The sequence below is a fragment of the Lepidochelys kempii genome, chromosome 1 (assembly GCF_965140285.1).
Source record: "Lepidochelys kempii isolate rLepKem1 chromosome 1, rLepKem1.hap1, whole genome shotgun sequence".
Lineage (NCBI taxonomy): Eukaryota > Metazoa > Chordata > Testudines > Cheloniidae > Lepidochelys > Lepidochelys kempii.
Window position 1 is genome coordinate 257,076,299 of NC_136380.1, and position 23,728 is coordinate 257,100,026.

The 23,728-nt window shown below is 48.1% G+C and overlaps 1 protein-coding gene across 5 annotated transcripts in view; it reads left to right on the forward strand.

Annotated features, from left to right (window-relative positions):
- The first annotated feature begins 2,489 nt into the window (after window positions 1-2,489).
- Window positions 2,490-23,728, forward strand: part of LOC140903522 (apolipoprotein L6) — a 59,184-nt gene continuing 37,945 nt past the window's right edge. For all 5 annotated transcript variants that reach the window (XM_073324921.2, XM_073324948.1, XM_073324930.2 and 2 more), the window contains exon 1: window positions 2,490-2,597. The gene's annotated coding sequence lies outside the window, so the exon portion shown is untranslated. The remainder of the gene's footprint in view (window positions 2,598-23,728) is intronic.

Here is a 23,728-nt window from a genome sequence, read left to right on the forward strand (position 1 = left end):
AAATCTCCCCACTGTATTTTCCACTGAATGCATCCGATGAAGTGAGCTGTAGCTCACGAAAGCTTATGCTCAAATAAATTTGTTAGTCTCTAAGGTGCCACAAGTCCTCCTTTTCTTTCAAGGACAAAGGTTGTTTGTTATTTTCCCAGTTAACATCTTTTCATTAATCAGGGATTAAAGTAAGAAGGATCTCAGGGGCTCACAGGTTGGTTCACCCTCTTTTGGGCATGGAGAGCTCAGCTATCCAGCCCTCCACTTCCTCCTGGCTCTTCATGGGCTGGTGAACAGAATCTGAAGCAGGGGCAGCAGGAGGGGCTGGTTGGTGTCCGGCTGGGGGCATTTCTGGGGCTCCAAGCCTTCCTGTCAGTAGGTGGAGCAGCACCAGCACCTGCTAAGAGAATTATCCAAACTAGGAGTCTCTGATCAGCTTTCTTTCTTCTACAGGATGATCTGTCCCCCTGCTGGTTCCTCCTCCCTTATAAGGGGGCAGAGAGGGAAAAAGGAGAGTTTCCCACTTCTAGGCCTCCCTTCCTTCATTCCTCACCAGAATGAAGGAAAACAAAATGACTGTCAATACCGTGTCCCCTCTTGGTACTCCACTGTGGGGTTGTGGGTAGACAAAGTTTGTTCCCCTACACAACTGCACACTCTGCATGTGCACACATGCACAGTACATTTATTCCCTTAGCTCTGTTTTCTTCAACATGTCATGTCCCATCTGACAGGATATTGAAGTATCACTTCACTACATGATGTCAACTTGCACAATAACGTGCATCCACCAGAATGGGGGAGGTTCTCCTCCTACTTTGATCTTTTTCAGACACTGAAGGACCAGCAGTTTGAATCAGTAGTCTCAGAGAGACCTGTCCATTGGCATCATCCAAACAAGGTAGAAGTGCTGAAGAGGTAACCTCAGAGACTCTTCTGTTTAGACAGCAGCCCAGCTTGCTAGATGAGTGAAGCCAGTGACCTCACAGAGGCTATGACATCATACCAACTGGCTAATGCTGCTGAGCTAGTGACCAGCAAACCAGGGATGTTTGGTCAGTGAGTTTACAGGGACCTGTTCCTTGACATCACATAAGCAAGTAAGCGACAGCAACTTAAAAGAGGCCTATGCCTCGATATCTATCATTCCAGCATTGTAGAGGTACTTAGTCAGTAACCTTGCTGTGATGGGATATATTACATACCTGGGTCCCAAGAGGGGTAGGGAGTGACCTATTTAGAAAGCTTTGTGGATCCAGTCAGGAAAGCAAGGGTTAACCGGCAGGCTCACAAAACAGCTAAAGTCCATTTGCCTCTCAGGAAACCAGCCTGAGACACCTAAGAGGAAGTACAAGCTAGTATAAGCGGGGGAATGGTCCCGCTGTTGTGGGGAAACTTTCCTGGCTTATACACTACTCCGGTGAAGTGGGCTAGTGAAAGGATCTGAGTCCTCAGTCTCTGCCTGACCTCAAGGGCTCCCCTTCCACTCTCCCCCGTGTGGCAGAGTCCTCATAACCCCAACAAGGCTGGGCCCAGGATTCCTGGGGGGCTCAACCCCCAACCTTGTTGTGGTCACTTAGGGCAGGGGCTAGGGTGTCCCCACTCCTGGGTGCTCTCTCTGCACTAGATGCTTCCCTGACCCACTGATCATTACATACAGTTCAAAGCAAATACAATTTATTAAACAATCAATTTAAAAAAATAAGGAAAAAGGGGAAAGGTTAAAGGAAAACGTGTCACCCCGCTCTGTGGCATGGGGACGCCACAACCAGAGTCTCTAGAATGTCAGGGCAGTTCACAGTCTGTTCCTCACACGTCCCAGGCCTCCTTCTCAGGCCCTGGCTGTGCTGCAGAGATGCTGTGGGTTGGACACTTGCTCTGGTGGTGGTCACACACCCTCAGGCTCTAGGCGGCAGGACCCTTCCCAGTGTCGCCTCTGCCCCGTTGGGGTTATGATCCCCCTCCAAGTCTAGCCTGCAGGGCCTCTTGGCTGGGGGCATCTCCCTGTGCTGGGCCTGCTGCCCAGGGTCCCCCCTCGCTCTCCCCAGCTGCTCACAGCACACAGCTCTGGACTGCTCCAGCTCCACTCTGCCTCAGCACAGCTCCTGCTGTGCCTCCAGCTCCCTGGGCTGCTTCTCTGGCCCCTCTGGCTCTGGTTGCTGCAGCTCTGCTCCCAGCACAGGTCTGCTCTGTGGCCTCTTCTGTGACTCTGCTCCCAGCACTGACCTGCTTCCTGGGCTGCTTCTCTGGCCCCTCTGGCTGGCACAGCTCTGCTCCCCAGCTCAGCTCGGGGCCCCTGCTTTCTCCTTAGCTTGGCCCCACTCTGCCTGACCCAGGCAATTCCAGCTCACACAGAGGAAGGGACCCCCCCTGGCCTCCTGCCTCCCTGATTAGCCTGCCCGCCCTGTCAATCAGGGTGACGTGGAGCATTGGCCTCTCCCCATTGTTCCTGGGAACTGTCAGTCTCAGGGTCCTGATTTCCCCTTGGTACTGGGAGCTAGCCAACCCAAACACCCCCACTGAGTTTTAGTACTAGGAGCTGGGGCAAGTGGAGCAATCGCTGGAGACTGTCTGCTCATCACAGAGGCAGCACCACCAACTTCAGAGTAAGTCTGTTTTGCTTTTAAGTGGTATTTGTTTGAGCCTCTTTTAAAAGCTTTAATTTCTCTCTGTGCTCTGAAGAGGATCAGGGTCCAAAGTCTCTGTGTGTTTTCAGGCCATCGGAAGGCTTTACTCCCTTTGTCCTATGGAGATAGAGCAAAGACGTGATTGAAAGTAGTCTTGGAAAGCAGGGGTGTTTGGGTAGCAAACCCAGACCAATGCCTCGAGTCCAGAGCCCGGACCCTGAATTCCAGAGGGTGGGGTGGGCTAGGCTAGAGTTCCTCTTTTCATCAGCACTGACCGACTGCTGGGAGGCTACTTTGCACCACTCTCAAAGACCTCTCACATCAGCTCAGCTGCTGAGCCCGTGGCCTCACAAAAGTCTGGGCCTTAAGTGTTAACCAGCAAGCTAAGTGCTAAGCCAGTGAGCTCACAATAGAGGTGCTGTGCAGTGGTTAAAGTAAAGAGGAGCATGTGGGAATACGGTTCTCCTCTTCTCCTGGCCCTGGGAGCTCTCAGCTCCCCCACCTCCTGCCTCTTCACAGGCAGGTGCAATAAGGACTCATCAGGCAGGAGAATCAGAAGTGGGAGTAACAGCAGGAGCTGTTCCCTGCCTGGAGTATTTCTGGGCCTCCATGGCTTTCTGTTAGTAGGTGGAGCAGCACTGGGCTCTGATGGGCAGAGAAGAATTGTCCAGGCTGGTAGTTCCCTACCTGCCCCCTTTTTCATAGAGGAGGATCTATTCCCCTGCTGGTTCCCCATCTCCTCTAGGGGGACAGAGAGGGAAAGAGCCAGAGCGTGGTGCTTCCAGCTCTCCCTCCTCTTTAGGGCTAAAGGAAACTGTGTCACAGGCCTCCCCTCCCCTAGCCAGAATTCAGGAGAAAAGGTGTGTGAGAGAGGGGGAATACATTTTGATTTGGTGACATATTTTAAAGGGAGACATTTTCTTAAAATGAGGAAGCAAATGTTTCTGATAGGCAAACTGTGCCCTTGCTGCTTTCTACAGCAATATCACCAGCAACAATGTGACAGGCACTCAGCCCACGAGTTTACTGAGATGAGGCAGAATGGGCTTCAATGCTTGCTCTTCTGAAGTGATATCAGCTCTTCCGGGATGAAGAGAGGAGGAGGAGAGTCCTATCCAGCCAAGACTTTGGAGGTGTGCAGGGATGGGGGTGGGCAAAAGAAAGGAAAAGAGAGAGAGCAGTTTTAACAGCACCAGCTTTCTTGACCTTAGCCATGCTTCAAAAGACTAAGGGCCTGATTCCCTCTTACATGGCCCTGCCAGCCCAGTGTAAAAGACCTTAGGGTAAATGAGAGAGTCAAGGTCCAAAACATCAGCTTCATTCATCTGTCGCATCAAAAAGACTTGGCACGAAACAGCGATAAATTAGTGCCAGCTTCCCTGCTGAGATAATTCAAGGGATCTTTCCTTCCACAGCAGGGACCAATTTTCCTGTTGATTACATATTGTGATTAATATAGGGAAATTTCTTGATTAAAAATGTCACTGAGTTAGGCCTTTTTTGCGGTAACTTGCCCTGTTTGTTTCTGTTCACAAAGTGAGCCCTTTGTTTCAGCGATGGGCGTGGTATCAACGGGTTAGATCTATCCAGTGGGTCTTCAGGTATCCACTGCTATACTGAGTGAGGCTTGTCAATCACAGCAATGCTAATCTCCTCCTTACCTCCCACACCATTGATTAGTGTCACTCATCCAGTGAGCAGGGAGAGAGAGCGGAGGCAGGTTCTGCCAGAAATAAGTGACTCGCTGAAAATCTAATCCATACAGTGCAGCCTGAGAATCATACCTCGTAGGTGGAAGAAAGAGGGGGAGGGGGAAAATATTTTCCACTTGATGATTGTGTGGCTCCTTTTTATTGCTTGTAACAGGTGTAGTTTACAGAGCCAGGGGAGAAAGATGGCTGAGTTTTTGGAAATGTTGTATAATGTCTAAGCAATTGTACGGAGGTTGCACTGGACAACTGTGCACCTTGGGGGCATTTGTGAGGCAGGGGGCCAAAGTAGTACCTGTGAGATCCCTCTGCCCCATTAAATGAAGGTATCCTGTGGGATCAGTCCCACATGCCAGGAGATGGAAGAGGCTTTGCAGTACAATATAGGGGCGGGAAGGGGTAGTCTTGTCATGGCTGCGGGTTGACAGCAGCATCTTCTGCACTGGGCTTTTAGAGGCAATCGCTCCTGGGGCAAGGGCTGGTCCCGGGGAGATGTGACGTCTAGTCCACTAGAGGTGATTCTGAGCGGCAAACATCAGATCTGGACCTCTCCAAAGTTTGGGAGTGACTAGATCCAGGGTTTTGGTTTGGGCCCTCTGTTTTTGGTTCCCAGTTGAAATCTGGTGGAGGATTGAAAACTCTGAGTGGGAAGATCCAAAGTTTCTAGTTAAAATCTGGGTGAGACAGAATCAGCACCATTGCTTATTGGTTAGCTCAGTGGACTTGGAGGCAGCTCTTCTTGGTTCTATTCCCAGGTCTGCCACTGACTCTCTGTCTGAATTTGGGCAAGTGACTCTGCTTCAGCTTCCGCATCTGCAAAATTAGGGTATAAATACTGTATCTATCCCGGAGAGGTGTTATGAGACCTAGAAATGTTCACAAAGTGCTTTGAGATCCTCAGATGAAGGGCAAAGCGTTGTGGTTCTCTCTCATGGTACAGGTATAGTACTAAATAACTGTTGTTGTGACCGAACAGTGACACTGGAAATTGAGGACTCCAGAGGAAAGGTCTGTGAGGGGAAACAAGTATCCAGATCCCCAATGCGTGTAATTTCAGTGGGAGTTAGGTGTTGTGTGTGCCTGTGGACAATCTCCCCCTGCATGGACGGGGGCTTCACCCATGGAAAAGAAGAGGCTGCATTTGATCTTTGTGACACCAACTCTCCTCTGATTTCAAAGCATTTGGGGCTTCGTCCTGCTCGGTGCTGAGCTCCTCACCATCCCCACTGACTGGGACCGGAGTTGAGGAAGTTCCCCACTGTGTAAGATCAGGTCCTTAAGAGAGAGGCAAAACCTGTCACTTCAGTCTTGTTCAGAGCTCCACTCACACCTGAACTCCCCATCTCTCTCCTAGTCCCCCGTCTAAATCTGGGACTGATTCCTTTTAGGAAAAGTGAAGGGGCTAACAGTCCCAGGATACAGCAAATATATAATATGCTTGTTTGATGACACTGACATTCTACCCTTTTCACTGAAAAAATGTACAACAAAAAGCCACCCCATCCTCCTCCTTCAAATCCCTTCTTAAAACTCTCCTGTGCCATGATACCTACAAAAAATAACCCTTGACAATGGTTAGGCAGCTGCTCATTATCCTGACCACTATTGTATCATTGTTTCCATGTGCTCACCCTTCTTGCGCTGTACCCACCTCTTATCCCTTGTATGATACTTAGATTGTCAGCTCCTTGGGGGAAGGACTGCCTTTTAGTGCTGTGTTTGTACAGCACCTAGCACAGTGGGGTCTCGGTCCATGACTAGGGATGCTAGGTGCTATGGTAATACAAATAATTAATACTAATAATAAATATGAGAACAGCCACACTGGGTTAGACCAGTAGTTCTTCTAGCCCAGTATTCTGTCTTTTGACAGTGACTAGTGTCAGATTCTTCAGAGGGAATTAACAGAACAGGGCAATTATCAAGTGATCCTTCCCCTGTCATCCAGTCCCCGCTTCTGGCAATCAGGAGTTTAAGGACACCTAGAGCATGGAGTTGCATCACTGACCACCTTGGCTAATAGCCATTGATGGACCTATCCTCCATGAATTTATCTAATTCTTTTTTTAACCCAGTTATACTTTTGGGCTTCCCAGCATCCCCTGGCAACGAGTGTCCCAGGTTGAGTAAGTACTTCCTTTTGTTTGTTTTAAATCTGCTGCCTATTAATTTCATTGTGTGACCCCTGGTTCTTGTGTCATGTGAAGGGGAAAGTAACACCTTTCATGATTTTATAGACCTCTGTCATATGACCCCTTAGTCATGTCTTTTCTACAGTGAACAATCCCAGTCTTTTCACTCTCTCCTCAAATGGAATCTGTTCCATACCACTAATCATTTTTGTTGCCTTTCTCTGTACCTTTTCCAATTCTAATATCTTTTTGGAGATAGGGTGACCAGAATTGCACACAATATTCAAGGTGTGGGTGTATCATGGACTTATATAGCAGCATTATGATCTTTTCTGTTTTATTATCTATCCCTTTCCTACTTGTTCCTAGCAGTCTGTTTGTTTTTTGACTGCCACTGCACATTGAGTGGATGTTTTCAGAGGACTGTCCACAATGACTCCAAGATCTCTTTCTTGAGTGTTAACAACTAATTTAGACCCCATCATTTTGGATGTAGAGTTGAGGATTATTTTTTCCAGTGCACATTACTTTGGATTTATCAACACTCATTTTCATTTGCCAATTTTGTTGCCCAGTTTCCCACTTTAGTGAGGTCCCTTTGTAACTTCACAGTCAGCTTTGGACTTAACTATCTAGAGTAGTCTCATTTTGTCTGCAAATGTTGCCACCTCACTGTCCAGCCCCTTTTCCAGATTGTTTATGAATATGTAGAACAGCCTAGGTCACCATACAGATCCTTGGGGGACCTCGCTATTCAATTGTTTCCATTGTGAAAACTGACCATTTTATTTCTACCCATTGTTTACTATCTTTTAACCAGTTACTGAACCATGAGATGACCTGCCCTCTTGGAAGGCTAATATCAGATGATATATTATCAACAGGGCTCATTTCTGCTCCCCTGATAACAATTACAAAAACTCCTGCAGAGTAGGATTGGGTCCAATTCAAAGCAATCTTAAGACTCTCTTTGTTGATGATCATGCATGGTAACATTTGAAAAAACATTTCAGCTATCCAGTTCAAGCCATAAATCTGGATTACATATATAAAAAAAGAATCTATTTAGAAGCATATGTCCAATTAAGGGGGAAATGTTTCCAACTCTTGTCTCTTGCACTGACTTTAATGTCAGTCAATTTTTTATGGTTTATTTGACTCAGTAAACTCATACACACTGACTGCCTGTGCTTAGTAGGACTAGTCCCTGCTTTTTTTCATAGCAAAAAACTATCCTTTTTCTATCTCTGTCCATCCCCAAAACTTCTCCCAGGCCAGTGCAATTCAATGGCATTTAAAACCTGTCTTTAATGGAAGTTTAGTGAGTTAGACCCTCTCTTTTAGTTAGCTTTCATATGCTAACAAGCATGATACACTTAGAGAGTTCAAGGTGAGATGTGACCATTGTGTTCATCTAGCCTGACCTCTGTGATAACACAGGCCTTAGAATTTCATTCAGTAATTCATGCATCAGGCTAGGGGTGCCAGAACGGGGAGAGCAGCAGGGCCATGGCCCCATCACTTTTAAAAGTGGGAGGGATATGCCCTCCCACTTTTTACCAGCCCTAAGGGCGAGCAAGCTGGGGGGAGAGGATTGGGGAGTAGATGTGCCATGCAGGGGAACAGGTGGCATGAGGGCTGGGGCTCAGGGAGAAGGGGCAGTGTGGGGGGTGTGGCTTCAGGGCTAACGGATAGTGTGGGCACAGGGGCGGAGCCACCGTTCAGGGGCTGGTGACACCCCCCCACCACACACTCTCTCTCTCTCTCTCTCTTACTTACTTTTAGGGAATTTCCACCACTCCTGCATCAAGCCAATAATCCATGCTGGAGTTAGTACATATCTCTAGTTGATGGCTGGCAACCAAGATCCTTCCTCCCATCCTATGGCATTAGCCCAATAAATATGAATTGCACTGTACAGACAGGAAGGCACAATCCCTTCCTCAAGAATAATAAATAGACCAATGGAGAAGTATAGGAGGGCAAGAGGGGAGATAACAGAAAATGAGAAAAGGAAAAATGGTTTGGGGAGAGTGAACTATGAAGAACTGAGATTGTTCTGTATGTTATGGTTCCATGTTTCTTTTCTATTTTTGTTTGATTTTAATGTTGGTGTGGTGATTTGGGGAATCTGTATGATTTATGAGCTCTGTGTGAGATTATGAACTGTTCATCTGTATCTGTGTCAACCTGCTGACTCCATCTTGGCTGTGGGGTTCTTTACCTACTCTGTTACCTCTGTACCACCAAGTTGGACTGAAATTCCAACAAGGCAGTGATACAAGGCTGACAATAGCAGGATGGTAAATCCGATTGGCTGACCACTGAAATGGAATAACTGTATACAGTAGCCTGGCTCCCAAGCAGGAGAAATGGTTTATCACGGGAGAGGTCACCTGGCAATGAAGTCAGCTTGGTAAGGGCCTGTGGATCACCTGAGTAGGCTGATCAATGAGTCACTTGACAGAGGGACTGGAATACTCTAAAGTGCAGGAGTTGCTCAGTCTATTGTCTCTCTCTTTGACAATTTTTCATGAGCGTAAGATCAGGGACGCTGCTGTGGCTGGGACCTCCGTGTATCTGGAAACAGATAGGACTCCAACGGGAAGGGTTGGCTAGAGTGAGGAGAATTGTCTGTGGGGTTTTTATTTTGTTAAGCGCTGTGTAATTCTCATACTATTAAAGAACAGCAGCGTTGTAGAACTCCAGGCAAAATGCATGCGTATTGTATGCTGCATCTACCATGTGCAACCCTGAGAGACTAAAGTAGTAACCCAGATGCCTCACACCTTTTGGTGGATTTCTGGAGAAAGGTGTATTGAAGCTTGGGGGAGCCTGCGGCGTCAGGTCTGGTAATAGGGCTGGGCAGGGGACAGCAAGGTCACCGCTGTCAGGAGGGAGTAGCATTCTGTTCAGACTCGGGAGCCTTAAAACACCCAGGGATCAAAAGGTTTGGACTTCTCCACAGCCATTTGGTGGGCGGCCTGCAAGAGGGAGTCTGACCAGATCAGCGACAGGTTATTTGTTTCAATTAATGATGTGGTCAGGTGGGAGTAAGGTTGCTTATGATGCCAGTGCTGCTGTCAGGGAGTGAAAGAGAGCCAAGAAGGGATTTAGAGAGGGAAGGTGTTCAGTGCTCAAGGGGATTGAGGCTTTTCCAGGCATAGGGCATGGCATCAAAGGTGTGCCTGGGAGAAAGACACCAAGGGGGCATCAAGTAAAGACAAGTGGGGGTAGAGTATAGGGAATGCAGGGGAAGCAGGCGGAGACCAGTTTGAGGTGTTAGGAGAGGCAGAGCTTCAGAGGTAAGAATGAGAAGGAAGATTCTGATCTTGTTTGCATTGTGTAAAGGCAGACTCATGCCACCGTTGACCTCACTGCAGTCACTCTGGATTTACATCCATATATGTGAGAGCCGTAGGCTGTCTTGAAGAATTTAAATGTGAATGCTCTACAGCCGATCAGCTGGGGAGATCTCCTGGAAGATCTGTTGTGTTGGGGATGGTATGACTGTAGCTTAGCCACCTACATGCACCCTACTCTTCCTGATAAATGCCCAGCTGGTGGGATGTGAGGCACAATGATGCCATCTTGTGGCCAGTTACAAAAAGTGTCAGGTCTTGAGTCCCTACAGACATGACACCAGATGCTGTATGTGCCACCTGGCTGGCATAATAAGTACTATACATCTTCACATGTGTATGCACATTACTTTAACCCTCACAAGCCCTCAGTCTGATAAGCAATTATTCCCATTTTACAGTTGGGGAAACTGAGGCACACAGTGGTGGATGTAGGATTGCAAGTACAATCCAGGAATTTGTGGCTCCCAGAGTCATGTAAGTTCATCTGTACTTTGAATCCAGCCCCATGAGGACGGAAAGAATTTGAAGTGGGTGCCTTTCAACAAACTGGAACTAAATTTCTTTTTTGGGATAGAGGGGGCAAAATGTTTGTTTATTTAGTTTAAAAAAAAGATTCCTGGCCAATGGGTGCTGTAGAGCCAATGCTTAGGGCAGCACGGGGAGCCCCCTGGATCCCCCTACACATAGGAACCAGAGGGGGACATGTCACTGCTTCCAGGAGCCGTGCAGAGAGCCTACCTCAGCCCCGCTGTGCTGCTGACCAGACTTTTAACGACCCGATCAGTGGTGTTGACCAGAGCCACCAGGGTCCCTTTTCAACCAGAACGCCCAGTCAAAAACTGGACACCTGGCAACCCTAGCCTACGTGAGAGTTATTTTTATGAGACTCTTTCTGACCCAATAGGCAATTGCTGTACAAATGCAGAGCTCATGAGGCAGACTTTACTGCCCTGTCAGTCTATTTGACTGTCTATTTCCAAACCTGACCTTGGCTTTTGGTTCCCAGGAGTATGTCCCTCCTCCCACCCCATGAATCGCTAACCAGCACCGTGACAGTCTGAGGGAATACGTCTGTGTCAACTTGTAAATGCCATTTTGTTTTGTGAAAGTCCTTTTACATTGTATCCTCCATCTTGGGTTAAGACATAAAGGTGGCGTTGGACACACTGTGCTCCTGCAGAGGGCATGGGGGCACCTCCTAGAAAGCTGGCGCTGACAGAGCCATCAACTGTGTGACTCTCCCCTGCTGGGACACTGGGCTGTCTGCCAGTAAGGTCACTGACTTTGAATAGACTCTCTTCCCAGAAACCTTTCTGGGGGGGAAGGGAGGGCTGGAATCCCCAGGTCTGAGCAGATGACTGGGAGAACTTCAGCTTCTCTGCTTGAGCACCTGGCCCAGTGGGGTAACTCTCTAAACCAAGAAAGCCTTTTCATTCCCAGAAACAGAAGACTTAGCTGGAGGAAGTGGAGAGAGGAGGGAATGGGCCTCTGCTGAAGGAGGTTCCCAGCCAGTGGGAGCTGCGGAGCCAGCACTTGAGGTGTGGGGCAGCATGCACAGCCCCCCTAGCATAAGAGCCAAAGCGGGGACATGCCGCTGCTTCCAGGAGCTGCACAGAGCCATAGCAGGCAGGGAGCCTGTCTGAGCCGTGCTGTGCCGCTGACTGGATTTTTAAGAGCCCAGTCAGCAGTGCTGACCAGAGCTGCCAGGGTCCCTTTTCGACTGGGCATTCCAGTCGAAAACAGGACACGTGGCAACCCTATGCAACACTCAGACTCAAGGCATCTAACCTTTTTAGGCACCAGGAATACCACTGCGCTCCACAAAGAGTGAGTTAGGCACCTGGGCTGCCCATACAATGAATGGGGAGAGAGAGGTGCCTTGTGATGATCCACAAAAGTTAACATGTTAGGCAGGGAGCTGCCTAAGCTAGCCCATGGGAAATGCTGACCACCAGTGTGTTGTAAGACCCTTCCCTCTCACCTGTGGTTAGACACCTACATGGCTCCACACAAAATTGAGGTTGGTGGGACTAGGAGCAGTGCCAGTGCCCACCTTATAACTTTTAGCCAGTAGTTAAAGCATTGGCCTGGGAGGTGAGAGCCTAAGATTCAATCCCCGCACCCCGTCAGAGGACAGGAAAGAATTTGAACAGGGATCTCCCACCTCTCAGGAGAGTATCTAACCACTGAGCTCTGGGATCTTTTGATGTAAGACTCCCTCAGTTTTGCCTGTTGAAGCTGTTCCCCTATGGATAAATAATAAGAGTAGCTGGAGCAGGGGGGACTGGTCCGGGGGGCCCCCCATCTCCCAGATGGGTGCCCTGACCGCTGGACAACAGAGTCATTCTCTTGGTGTCTGGCCCAATGACTATTTAGAATTATCCACAGTTGAACAATCATTGGTCCAGCGAGAGAGAGATTCTGTAGTCCAATGGTTAGAGCACCCATCTGGGTGCCTAGAGTGAGGCAGCAGGATGCATGACCAGAGGCAGAAACTTGGGTGCTGAGGGAATTTTTACTTTCAAAACTTACCTGCTGAGTGTTTGGCAAAAGTTTTGTGGATCGAAGTGGAACCTAAACCTGGCACTTACATGCCTAAATTTGGGCTTGGGGCACCTAAGTACCTTTGTGGAGCTGGGCCATAGTATCTAGTGTCCTCCTGCTGTATGCTGTCACCACAAGATGATGCAACATCTGTTCACCACACCAAATGAAGATGTGGGGTGACAGCCATCAGAACTGGGCTGCGAGGCCTCCTCTTTTGTGCAAAATGAACAGAGTTTAAGGCCAGACAGGTCCATTAGCTCATCTAGTCTGTCTTCTTGCATAGCACAGGCCATTGCAGTTCATCCAACAGTTCCTGTACTGAGCCCTGTAACTTACCGTCAGCTCAGTATGTCCCATATTCTTTAGCTGCCATTGAATTCCACCTCACCACTGTGTTCATATCCTTCCCCTAATCTGACTACCGTGATGCTGCCCCTAGCCCTGGAACTCCCTTCTTATCAGAGTTCACCAGGCATCAACCGTTCGCGTCTCAGGAGCCTGCCACCACAGACAGACACCAGTAAGAATGCTGAACCCATTGCCTCTCAAACCCAGGAACTACGTGAACACCAAGAGGCTGGAGCTTGGGTGTGCTGTGTCTGATTGGTGGGCTTTCTTCTGACGGAGTGGTTAAAGCAGACTAAAGTAAGAGCTAGTCCATTGCATTGGCTGGACATCGTGCTGCCGGCACGGGGTGCTGCTGCAGTTCCCGGGAGAGCCCTGAATTGACGCTGCATGCCTGCGGCTCCTGTCTGGGGTCTGCACGGTGGGGGCCGCCAGACGTGCTGCTCCTTTCGCCGCTGTGGCTCCCAGGAGAGCTCTGCGATTCAGGGCTCTCCCGGGAACTGCAGCAGCAAAAGGAGCAGAACCTCATGCCGGCAGCTCCTCCGGCGCGGCTGTACCGCCCCTAGCCTTGCCTCCCTGGACTCAGGAGACACAGCTACATGAAAGGGCCTGGGGGTGGTACAGCTGCGCTGGAGGAGGTGCCGGCGCAGGGCCGCCTGCTGGCCCCACGTTCTGCGCCTTTCCCCACTGCATTTCTGGAGAACCCTGCGGTTCAGAAGTTTCCAGCCCAGCGGGAAGAGGACAGAGCCCCCCCAGCTAACATGGGACGGATCATGGGGAGGGGATGGGGAGAGCACAGGGCCCTGGGCTGGGGCAGGGTCACATGAGAAGTCATGTGCGGAGATTCCCCCCACCCTTTAGCTGGTGCAGAGTACTGGTAAAAAAGGAATTCTACTTGCACCACTGCCTGTCCCCAAAGCGGGTGACAGCCAGCAAAACACCTGTGGTGTTTGCCTGCCCGTTCCTAGGCAGTGGGTGGAGCTGTGAATTGTTTTCCCAGCTGCCCTCCCCACCATGCAGTACCAGGAAGGGAGCAGGCACTTATAGGGCCATTTGGTTTCCCATGGACTCTGCCAGTGGTAAGATCTGTCCCTTTACTCCTGGGAAGAAGGGACAGCTGAAAGTGGTTTCCTTTCTCTTTGCCCCTCTAGACGGATGAGGAAACCAGATCTTCCTGCAGGAGAGAGGAAACACATAAGGAATTCCCAGTGGTCAAGGTTCCTCCCCCACTCTGAACTCTAGGGTACAGATGTGGGGACCTGCATGAAAAACCTCCTAAGCTTATCTTTACCAGCTTAGGTCAAAACTTCCCCAAGGTACAAAATATTACACCCGTTGTCCTTGGACTGGCCGCTACCACCACCAAACTAATACTGGTTACTGGGGAAGAGCTGTTTGGACACGTCCTTCCCCCCAAAATACTTCCCAAAACCTTGCACCCCACTTCCTGGACAAGGTTTGGTAAAAAGCCTCACCAATTTGCCTAGGTGACTACAGACCCAGACCCTTGGATCTTAAGAACAATGAACAATCCTCCCAACACTTGCACCCCCCCTTTCCTGGGAAATGTTGGATAAAAAGCCTCACCAATTTGCATAGGTGACCACAGACCCAAACCCTTGGATCTGAGAACAATGAAAAAGCATTCAGTTTTTTACAAGAAGACTTTTAATAAAAAATAGAAGTAAATAGAAATAAAGAAATCCCCCCTGTAAAATCAGGATGGTAGATATCTTACAGGGTAATTAGATTCAAAAACATAGAGAACCCCTCTAGGCAAAACCTTAAGTTACAAAAAAGATACACAGACAGAAATAGTTATTCTATTCAGCACAATTCTTTTCTCAGCCATTTAAAGAAATCATAATCTAACACATACCTAGCTAGATTACTTACTAAAAGTTCTAAGACTCCATTCCTGTTCTGTCCCTGGCAAGAGCAGCATCCAGACAGACACAGACCCTTTGTTTCTCTCCCTCCTCCCAGCTTTTGAAAGTATCTTGTCTCCTCATTGGTCATTTTGGTCAGGTGCCAGCGAGGTTACCTTGAGCTTCTTAACCCTTTACAGGTGAGAGGAGCTTTCCCCTGGCCAGGAGGGATTTCAAAGGGGTTTACCCTTCCCTTTATATTTATGACACCCCTCTAGACGGATGAGGAAACCAGATCTTCCTGCAGGAGAGAGGAAACACATAAGGAATTCCCAGTGTGAGTAATCCTCTCAGATGCCAGTGCTGGCACATTACCAGCAGGAATGCGTGGAGCCCCCGAATCTCCCCGCTAGAGCTGGCTGAAAAGTGCACATGCAGTTTTGTGGGAAATGCTGAAGCTGTGTTCCTTTGGCAGGGCTCTGCGCAACCTTATTTTTAAAAAAAATCCTGAAAGCTTTTAATGAAACATTTAAATCCACACACTATCAAAATGGTTCTCGAAGTAATTTTTTGTTTAAACAAAAAATGTCAGGAATGTTTGGGGTTTGTTTTTTTTTTTAATCAATTCTGATAAAGTCATGATTGGTGAAAAACAAAAAAAGAATGTGGAAAATGGTGACAGTTTTTCATTAAAATGCCCTTTTTTCAAAAAAAGGCCAGTTTTCAAGGTGAAGGAAACTTTTCATTTAAAAAATTTCAGTCAGTTCTGCTCCTGGGCTCCCACTTCAGAGTCCCTCACCTGATGAATTCTCCCTTCCCTGGGCAAAGAAAGGGAGATGCTCTGAGAAAGCTGCTTTCCGAGGCACTGCTGCTTACTTACCCTGCCACTTGGCTCCCTACCTTGAAGGGCTGATGTCAAAACACAGACCTCTGCAAAGGCACTCTTGTGCCTCTGCTGAACTGCTGGCTTATTTGAAGACACAGGCCTCTGTGGAGTTATTTACCAGTTAAGCATCTATACCTTATTGGATTAACATCATGGCATAGGCCTCTGAGCTCACTGGTTCAGTACCTCTAACTTGCTGGCCTTATGTTAAGGGACAGCCCTCTGTAAGGTCATTGGATCAACATTGTTAGTTTTTCTGGCCTTACATGAAGGCCTGGACATCTGTAAGGTTATTGACTACGTCAGGCTATCTTGCGGGGCTATTGTTGAGGCAAAGTTTGAAGTTCTTGGCTCAGCATCTCAAGTTTGATGGACTAGCCTCTGAGCTAACACTTGCTCAGCACTTCCACTGTGTTGGTCTGATGTCATTAGCATAAGCCTCTGTGATGTCCTTGGCTGTGCTGACGTCTGTGAAGAGGAGTCTCTGAGATTACAGTCTCAGCACCTCTAGCTTAGTGGTCTGGTGGCAAGGCATGGGTCTCTCTCAGTTCCACTCGGTCAGCAGATGAGCTACTTGGAGCAGAAAACTTGTCATCTCTTGTCTTGTACAGTGCCCAAGTACATGGTCTGTGCTTAACAAATTATAGCTATGACAAGGCCTCTGACAGAAGCTGCTCCTTGCGAGATAAGGGAGGGCAGTTCTCATTTGCGTAGTAGGATGGTGTCTCATGGGAGGTTATGAAAGAGTCTGTGTAATGGAAAATATGAGACCAGACACAGTGATCCCCATGAGGTGAAATGGAGAATTTCATACCAATAGCTGCTTCCAAAGAAAAGGATCAAAAAATGGAGGGTGGGGAAAGAATGACTCTGGAGATCTCAAAGCACTGTTGTCATTATGACACACAGCTATGCATAGATACTAACTGTGCAGGCAACTATTATGTGGTCCAGCCATTGCTCATGTAGCCTGATAGACAACAAAATCTGTTTGATTAGGATACCAGTCATGGCCAGGACCTCTAGCGTGCATATAACAGTTTGAAAGTACCCTAGGCATTTTAAGGTCTTGTGTGCAGGACAACTCCTCTAATCCTTAGTTTTGTACTGGGACACATTCTGAAGGGAAGTCTGTTTAACATCGCTCCCTCCAGATGGTGCAGCTGTCAAGCCGCTAAGAGCAACCAAGGGGAAAGCACTATTTAATCCTCTGTTTTCTTACCACTGCTTGTTTCCACCACACATCTCTTCCAGGCACTCTTGCTAGAATTCCATGCTCTGGGATACCCATATGTGACCACAAACTCAGGCTCTGTGAGAGAACTATTCTCTGAGCATTTTAGCATTGAGCACTTAAGCCTCCTCTCAGGCTGGAAGGGTGGGTGTCTGTTTCCCCCAGCCGTGGTTCTACCTCAAGCTAAGAAGAAATGGTTCAGAATGGCTCCCTAAAGAAACTAGTGATGTAATTACAATAAGTCCTGGCTGTGCTGGAAGTCACATTACTCAGTAAAAAGGCAATTTCATACTAGACAATTGTCTGTAGTTTAAGGGGCAAAGTCACATGACCTCAGCCTTCCTATCCAGTTATGAAAGCAACAGAGAGCCAACTTCTTCAGAAAGGAAGCTGGGAAAGGTCAGCCGGCGCTCCTCTGAACCAATCAAAAGCCGAAGGCAGAAGCTAACACGGAAGGCAATGGCAGCTTACCCAAAAAACTCAGTTGTCTCCTGCTTAGCAGTGTATAATTTGGAGACTTAAGGGACTGATTCTCAGTTACACAACGATTGGTAGAGTGGAAACAGCACTCTGAGAATCTTCTCTCAGCAAACATGTAGGTGGAGTGGATGAGGCAGTAGCATTAGATGGGGTTATTTGTTTGACTTGCTTCCAGATATCTTACTCTCTATACTCGGTGCTGAGAATGGTGATTTGGAGTCTGAGCACTTAAAGAGATCACAGTCATTGCCATCAAGGACTCGGGGTGCAGTAGGTTAATACACAGAGGCCTGGTTTCCCCTTTCTGTTACATTGCAAGTGGAACATGTTGAGTGGTCTCAAGCCAGTGGCTTTTTGTGCAAGGCAGAGCCAAGAGGAGAGGTGGCCAGAATCCATCACACTCCAGCGGCTGCTCTAGCTTGCATTGGAGAGCAGGCAGGCCGTTGGCTATCCCACAACACAGGGAGCACAAACCTAACTCAAAGCCCCTTTTCTCCTTCCCTACCCCCATTCCTGCCCTATCCTCTGTACCCGCAGGAACTGAGTAACTGAGCATCAGCACCTAAGCTGAAATTCAAAACAAATGGACTTTAGTCCTGCTTTAAACCGAAATCTCTACACAACCTTATCTATGGAGCTCCTACGGGGCCTCCATGATATCCTGGTTGTTACATATATTGTGCCAGGAGAGAGAGCAGCTTGCTTTTGTTGCCTTTACTGGACTCCTTACACTCGTGCATAGCTCACACTAATAATATTGCTACAGCACTATACAGAGTTAGATAAGAGGTTGTGAAAATTGAAGCTAGTTCTCCTATAAAGCAGGCTGTCCAAGACCCTTCTGTTCCCCACCATATGTATGCACCCTCCCCATGCTGTTTAAAGCTCACCTGTAAGGCCAAACTGCTGATCTGAAAATGAGTGCACTGCTGTTAAATCAGAGTTCAGTCTGGCAGTCATGCCATGTGGATTTAGTCATGATGTCTTTGTGAATGTAGATCTAGTCAGTGGGATAGGACCATCTCCCTCTCCCTGGGGATAAATAAAGGAGAATGACGCAGGCATACAAATCACAGCACAATTTCTCCAGGAAATCCAGCCTCCCTTCCCCATAGCCATAACACACTAAAGCCAGAGACCAAGTCATGCCCTCAAGTGGCAGGGTCTACTAACCACTGCCAACCAGGATGGATACCAGCATGGGGGTGGGGGAGGGATGTCAATTTTTTTTTACTTGCTCCCATTGATACCTTACTCTCTACCCCTGCTGCTGGGAACTGTGATTTGAAGTGTTGGTGTTTTAAAGAGATCACAGCCGTTGCCACAAAAGGGACCACTACTGGGGACTCGGGGTTCGGTAAGTTAACACACAAAGGCCTGGTTTCCATTTTCTGTTACATTGCAAGTGGAGTATGTTGAGTCGTCTCAAGCCAGTGGCTTTTTGTCCAAATCCCAGCAGGTATAGTTCAGTCTGACAGCAGGAACGCTGTGCACTGATAGCTCGGGGCATGGCTGATGGTAGCCTAAAAGCTCCCACCAGAATCCATAGCACCTTATGCGGAGGCTAAATGCAAAGCAAATGGATCTGAGTGAAAAGGTGATTCCTAATTGTACCCCAGATGGCTGGCACCCGCTGTGCCCTCAAAAGATAGGCTGCTCCCTTCTCTCTGTTTGTATATATAAATCTCTAGCTTAGTGACTCCAGGGGCTTGGAGTGTTCTGCTTTGGCCTGCCACTGATGTTCACAGCACCTGTGGCCATTTTCTTTGCAGGCCAGGGCTTTTTCTTTGGGAAGGAGAAGACTAAGCCACTATACAGAGTTCTAAGGATAATAGTGCGTATGTCTCCAGAGCCTTTTCTTCCAAACTAAACCCAAAGCTCTTAACCACACTCTGTCATCTAATCTAAACTTCAAGCTGGAGGTGTCATTTCCAGCTCCAGGAGTTATCCCTGCACTAGCTCTGATGAGCTAACACTATTTTCAGTATGTCGCTGTAACGGCAGCCACCTGATTACATACCTAGCGTCGCGAATGTGCCGCCTACAGATTTTGGGGCCTCTAGCCCCTCACTAATTTTTAATGCACTAGCTCAATCAGAGTTAGCATGAATCGATCTCCTTTAGCTGGAAATTACACAACTTGAAGTGTAGATATACCTACAGACAGCATCTGTAATCTGTCTGGTTAGCTATACCGGATCACTGGAGTAGCTGCACAGCTGGATACAGGAAACGTCTCATCTACCAATTAAAGGTGACCACCTCGGGGATGGAATTGTTTAAGAGCACATGGGACTACAGCCCAAGTCGTTCTCTGCAGGAAGTGAAGCGTCCTAGATCTAAATGAGACAGCAATAATATAATGAATAGCAGGAAGAAGGCTAAGCAGGTGTGCCCATTTACTAAGTCATGCTTCAATAACAGATGGGTACTCCGATTTAAAAACAATGGATTCAAAATAGATAATAAACCAGAATACCTTATCATTAATTAAATACTCATAACGTGCTCCATCCCAGACAAGATGCACAGACAGACAGCAATCTAAAACAGACCTAGGAAGAATGTGCTGGAAAACCACAGGAGGAACAATGTTAAGGATTTTTTTAATCTATGTATGTGCATCTGGTGGCTTCATGAACTGGGACTAGGAGGTCATTTCATTTACAGAGGGAGCATAGAAAAAGTCATAGGGACAAGAATGGAAGGAGACCAAGCCGGTGTCAAGCCTGCCTTTTTTGATAGACCAGGGAAGGGCCGGGAGAAGAGCTTACAATAAGTTGAGTAGGTCTGAGATGTTGGACACAGAAGAATTATGTAAGAGCAGAAAAGTGAGGATGAGCAGTTTAAACTTGATGTGCTATGATTAACCTGTGGAACTTACTGACACATGACAATATAGAGACAAAAAGCATATAAGATTTTTTTTACAAGGGTAATAAGAAGACTAGCTGCTGAAGTGAGAGTAGCCATACTAAACGGTCTCAATAGCTCCCTGCAACAGATCATAAATGAATCATCAGTGGGATCAGGACATGTTCCTCCCCTCCTGCCCACTGTAAAGCAGTGAAAAATTATGAGCAACTTTTTGAAGCTCATGGAACTAGCTATTGTCCAAGGGAAGAGACCTGGCTTGATAGCCCATTGGTAGCAATTTCTGCAGTTTTCTTTTCTTTCCAGCTGTGCTTTACCTTCACTCTTTCTGTCCCATTTAGTTTTCCCCCTTCTCTGCCCGCTCCCAGTAAATACGTGACATCCTGCATCCCCCAAAGGGTTTCCTCTGAGTAGCTTGACTATTCCTGTATATGTTCATCCAGCGGAGGGGGTGAGTGAGAAGAGACAGAACCATTCTGACATATCAGCTACTCTCTCGATAACCCAAGAGCTCACCAAGAGCCTGCAGGACGGGACTGCTCTCACGTAGACCCAAGGCAGAGCCCCCCCCCCCCACACACTGCGTTAGCATGATGTCAACACCAGTAATTTTCCACGCCTACGGTGGGATTGTGGGAGAATCTACTGTGGAATTTGGAAGGGGGCGGGGGGTGGAGCAGATGAGAAAGGGACAGAGTAAATGAGGTTCCCGTTCTCGCACTAGGAGTTCCAAACAAATACCACTGTCAGCCCACGGAGCTGCTGTTCAGATAAACAAGGAGGCATAGAGAAAACACCAGAACTAGAAGCTAAGAGGTCTTCCAGCCCAGACTATTCAATTGATTCAGTGTGTGACCGGGCCACAACAAGGCTGTAATATTAGAGCAGGGCCCCCGCATGCTATATTTGTATTGCGCTTCCCGGGGAAAACAAACAGTCTCGGAAACAATCCATCACCAACTAGTGCAACACTTGGTGCTACTAAATCTCCATTTGCCCCAGCAAGAGCTGAGGCAGCAGGATCATTTGGATGAGGGAGATGAGGCACAGCTATGGCTGATCACCATGACCCGAACATGCACCGTAGTTTGAATGCATGGCTATTGTGCTGGAAATCACCGTAGTGCTTGTGGACACATGCAAGAGCCTGGACTGCACGACATACCAGGGAGGTGCCTCTGTTTGCTACAAAAGGCAGCTTCAGTGCTTCCTGGGGTGGCAGAAGATGCTTGTTTTGCTTGTATCTTTATGGAGTGAGAGCAGCCAAGCTGGGGAAGGACCTTGGTGCAACTCAGCCAAGCGTCTATAAAACAGCTCTTTAAAAAGCCACAAAGTCACCTTTGCTGACATTTGCAAAGGGATTATATGCAAGTCACAGGACTGAGAGATGGACCCTGCCATGATTAGGGTCACAGAGGCAGGGAGTGAATTTATGTGCTAACAAACGGGCCTGCATGGCTCTCTCTTCTCACACATGCTCGGCTAGACACATTTATAAGCCTTTGTGAGACAAGTCTGACCTGGACTTCTCTTTCCATTTACTTTGTCACTTCTAGGACGGACACATGCACCCCTCTGCCAGTCCCCTATAGCCTCTGGCTGGATTCTCCACGTCCAAGGCAAGTGACCATAACCTGTAACTATGCTGAGCTGGCAGCGTTTTACATCACTTTGCACTGGGTACAGAGCACTGGGGTGGCACCCTTTAGTCTAGCAACAACCATGGTGCAGACTCTGTGCTCTTGGGACATTGCCCAGACCCCAGGCAGTCTCAGCATGTTCAAATATCCTCAAATGGATGAGGGTTTGGGTGTTTGGGCTGAAGAAATGACTGATGTTCTAGGCACTGTTCCTCACATCAGCTGCACCTGGTGGGACAAAGCCGGGTACAGTGCCCACGAGAGGTGTTTTATTGTTCTCGCCCTATAACATAATTAACCATCTCCATCCTCGCCTGCAACGAGCCAGTGATCAACATCGCAGCATTTAGTCACTAACGTGCACGCCAGTGCTACCAGTTACTGGAGGGGGAAATCCACGAAGCAAGAGGACTGGCCATGTGGTGGGTGAGTGAGGCCCAGCAATCGGCATGCTGGATAGGATTTAAAGCGAAAGCTACCACCTTAGCCTGTCCAAAATCCTAAGTAGTGAACACTGTGGGGCTGGGACTGTCTTATCTGTACAGTGCCCAGCCCAACACAGCCCTGCTCACCAGCTGGGGGTGCTTCCATGCTACCATACTACAGACAAATGGGTGACTGGCTTTCTGCCAAACCAATAGGACACGACTGAGGCGAGCTTAGCATTGTTCCCTACTAGCTTGGCTGGGGAGGGTAGAGACTCACCTCACCCAATAGAACTGCAGCTTATGCTGAGTATGCAGCAAGTAGTCAGACACAACACAGCCAGCAGCAAGCCCCACTCCTCCATTACACTGCCCTAAATGAACATAGCCATAGATGGCTGCTGGCCCACTTGGACTGACATAAGCAGCTGCCATAGCTGCAGAATTTAGCTCCCCACCAAGCCTAGCTTTATAGCCAAAAGCAGCGGCTGTTGTCGCTGGCAGGGAATCCTGTTGTGTTCAGCTGACAATCCTAGGCCCATATTTAATATGCTGCTCTTCCTGCAGCAGCTGCTATACCCTGAGCCAGAATGCGCAAGCTGCTAGTGGTCTGACTGAGACAAGGGCCAAGTAGACTGTAACCTCATCTAGGTGGCAAGAGGGAGTTCAGTGACCCTTCCAGCTAGTTAACAATGCCAGATTCTGAAAGGTTGAGTTCCCAGAGAATGCTGATCATGACCAAAACTGGAGTGGTGGGGATTTATAAAGGGAGCAAAGTAAGAAATACTCCCTGTTCCATCAAGGACTTTACCCCTATTCTCCTCTGAGTGGCAGAGGGTTTTTGGACCTCTGAGCTGAATGGAGAAGGAGCAGGACCACCTCAGCTAGTCTTCTGTATTTTAAGGAAACTGGGGGCTTAGTCACTGCTGATTTCACTCACACTGAAGTAGGGAATGCGCTCTGAAGTATTTAGAGCCCCTATTACTATCATACTGAGCCTCTCGCTATCTTCAGCATATTTGAACAGCTCTGAGGTAGGGAAATACTACTATCTCGAGACACAGCGAAACTAAGCGACTTGCCCAAGGACACACAGGAATTCTGTGGCAGAGCAGGGAATTGCACTCGGATCTTCCAAGTCTTAGGCTAACCACTGGCCTGTCCTTCTTCCATTGCAGGTTTTAACCACTTGCCTGCCAGCTGCAGCCCCCTATTACCCTCTTGAGCTAGAAGTTGCATTTCTTTTGTTGCCATGTTTCGGTTTACATAAGAAATGTGCTGCCGTTAGAAAGTAGAGTACAGTGTCACCTTCAGTTCTCTGCAGAAGTAGCACCAGCTGAGCATCTGTGAAAGGAAGAACCCGTGCTGGGCCAAGGAGAATCTCCAGCCCAGCAGTGGCCACAGAGTTTGGTCAAGGAAACCACACAGCGCAGTCAGGGACCCAGAATTCAGCTGAGGTGGAGTTTTAAAGGCCGATAAGCCTGTGAATCTGTGCTGGTATTTGAGCAATGACAAAGCTGAGGGTGTCTCCCCCATACACAAATATAAGGGGCTTTTATTCCTCCACAGGGCAGCTTGATTTCCACTAAAGCATACAGACTCCAA